Source organism: Lactuca serriola, chromosome 1, assembly GCF_051521515.1.
Source record: "Lactuca serriola cultivar US96UC23 chromosome 1, Lser_US96UC23_V15, whole genome shotgun sequence".
NCBI classification, from domain to species: Eukaryota; Viridiplantae; Streptophyta; class Magnoliopsida; order Asterales; family Asteraceae; genus Lactuca; species Lactuca serriola.
The window spans coordinates 135625588-135628812 of record NC_136408.1 but is presented as its reverse complement, the minus strand read 5'-3'; the positions used below and the strand labels follow the sequence as shown (position 1 = coordinate 135628812).

General features: G+C 40.3%; 1 pseudogene; it reads right to left on the bottom strand.

Annotated features, from left to right (window-relative positions):
• Positions 1-792: 792 nt before the first annotated feature.
• On the bottom strand, positions 793-2406 carry LOC145071092 (putative purine permease 6 pseudogene; annotated as a pseudogene).
• Between the last annotated feature and the right edge of the window lie 819 nt (positions 2407-3225).

The following is a 3225-nucleotide window of genomic DNA, read 5'->3' as shown; positions in this document are numbered from 1 at the left end:
TGAAAAGAATTCGCTTATGGTCAGTAAATGTCATAAAAAAACGATAATAACTTGAAAATATATATATATATATATATATATATATATATATATATATATATATATATATATATATATATAATCGTTAATTATCGCTTAAAACGACTACAGCTACCATTTCCGCAGAGAAATAACTATTTCCGCAAAGGAGTACCCAGGATCCTACCAATTCCTCAGAAACGACTACAACTATCAATTCCTCAGAGCAATTAAGTGATCCGTAGAGCCAACATAGGATCCGCAGAGACGCCTCTGCGGAACCTTAAAAACCCCGAAAATTTGTCTTTTAGTGCTGTCACCTCATTTCCACAGAGGTGTGCTAAGGCTGGAGGGAGTGGTGCCACCGAAACCGCACTCCCTCCCCCGCCACATAAGCGCCACGTCACTTTTTACCATACAAGTGCGGTTCCATGCCACACCAAGGGAATGAGATTATGGTAAAGAGAGAGAAAAAGAAAAAAAAGAAAAAAAATATGATTGGTTGAAAGAGAAGAGAGAGAATAAATAAAAGAGGAGAGAGAGTGTGAAAGTGCAGCAAGGGAGTACCGCACTGCGGTCTAAACCGCACCAAACCGCAGTCAGGGGGCGGTGTTCCCCTGCCTATGTGGCAAAAAGTGCGGTAAAGACCGCACCCACACCCCATAGCCTAAGATCATCAAAAGGTTAAACGGATCCACATAGCACCTGCGGATCATATGATCATTTTACAAATTTCGAATTATATAATTAAAAGGTGAAAACACCCGTTATTTCATGAAATTTCTCATATAAAATACACAGCCTTATTATCATAAAGGCCGGCTGACAACACTTCCAATGGAAGCTTCGTTTTCCTATTATTGGTTACATTGACAACCAATGTAAATATGCAATCGACTGTTTCATGTTGCATTTTGAATTGTGTATTTGTGTTTTTAATTTTATACACCAAAAAAGCTGTCCCCATCGAAGGGTATACTTGTCTTTTCATGGTACTTGAAGTCCATTCTGATAAATGTTCTCGTGATAGTTACTTCTGAATTCTAATGGATATACTTTTTCACGTTTCAGAAGCCTCATCGGCGACTTCACCACCGTTTTCCGGCCGAGATTCGTCAAGATAATGCTGATAAACATAAGAAGCAAACCCCCAAATTGCCAACACAGTAGCAATCACCTTCATCCCATTCATCTTCTCCCTAAATATAACAACCGCTAAGATCGGAATAATCGGCAAAGCCAATGTACTGATTACATTCGAGAAAAGCGACGACACCTCAAAGATCAACCCAATTCCACCGATCGTCGCAATCTGCCACGCCACCGCTATACAAACCATGATAACCAGGTACGCCATCTTCCCCAATTCAAAATTCACCATCTCCCCCTGCAAATCGTTCCATTCACCACTGATGAAAAGCGCCAAAAGTGTCACAATCGACGCCACTAACGACTGGTAGATTATCATATTCAATACCATGGTGAAAGTTTCTCCTTTTAGCACTTTCTGAAACGATAATTGCGTTAATGAAAGACCTAATGAATATAAAGCAGATGCAGCGACTGTGCACACGAATCCCAAAGTTAAATACCGTTTCCGGGAAATCCCGACTTGGGTTTCTTCCGAATCGCTTTGGAGAACTAGTAAAACAGTGGAGATTGTTAAAAGAACTAACGAATTCACGATTAATGGTGTTAATTTCTGCGCGTTTAGGAAGAATGCGAAGAACGCATTGAAAGCGAGCTGGGTTGTGCTGATGAGGGAGAATGTCGATAATGGAAGGTAGAATAATCCGACTGAGTATAATATACTTGTTAGTGATTGTAATGCTCCGAGAGAGATGTAAATTGCTGAAACGATTAAAATGGAAGGTGGGTTTCTTCGATTAGTTTGTGTGGATTGATGATATGTTAATGGTTTGAAGTGGAGATAGAAGGGGATTAAAACAGGGAAGCCGACGGTTTCCACTAGTGACGTCAGCCAAACGCTTTTGCCGCCTTTGTTGTAGTATAGGCGGCCGAGTAAGGTGGCGGCGGTTTGGCCAAAGAGGACGCAGAGGATGTGTGTCGCCATTCTCAGCCACCAGTTTTTGTTTATGGGTCTTGGAATGGCGGAGGATTGTGGTGGTGGGTGGTGGTCAACGGGTGGTGTTGACATGAAATTGATGGGGTGGGGAATTGGAGATTGATTTGTAGGGTGGTTGTAGGGTGGTTTTGGGAGTAAGAAAAGTAACTATACCGGTGAAGATGATCACCATTTACCACCATGTTTCGTACATGACATAACTAGTTGTGAAGGTGGGTGTGTTGTGGTTATACATGTTTTCGAGAGGTCTTAAGTTTATATTCAAATTCATGCTTTTTGGATGTTTGTGTAATGTGTGTATTTGACACGGTTGATCCATGTGAAATTTTTATACAAAGGTAAGAATAATAAAATCATTAAATAAAATATGAATGTTATAATAATCTTTATAAGGTTAATATTAAAAAATCAAAAATAAATTAAAAAATAAATAACCAAAGGTAATATAATTTTTTCATGTATGTGAGGAAAGGAAACACAGCTGAATAAAAAAATAGAGACGGTCTGAATACAAAATAAAAATTAAGGATCAAAGATGCAAATATAACTAAATTATAGGTAATATAATTTCTAACTCTGGGAACCTTCCGGTTCCAACTCTATAAACATGCACAACATAAATCACATAGACATCATGCAGTACAATACATAGCATACACATAACATACATACTCTGACACATAACTTTGATTACCTACTCAAGGTAAAGTATAGTGAGAAGACTCACCTCGCGTATCTCGATAACTCGCGATTCCTGGAATCACTCGTGCTCGATCCTCCGAGCTATAATCCTCCTATAACATCATATGACTCTAATTAACACTTTTACCACTAAGGTTAACTACCCTTATCAAGTCAACACTGGTCAACTCTGGTCAACGGTCAACTTTGACCGGACTCGGCGAGTGCACTAGGGCGACTCGGCGAGTCTAAGCGTTTTCACCAACTCTCTAGGATTCCCTTTTTGGCACGTCGAGTATTCCCCTAACTCGACGAGTTCCACCTGGTAAGAATCGCGGGGCCACCCCGACTCAACTCGTTGAGTCTCAAGAACAACTCGGCGAGTTCCAGTTCGACTCAGTCCACCTGTCAACTTCTAACTCGCCCTGACTCACTGAGTC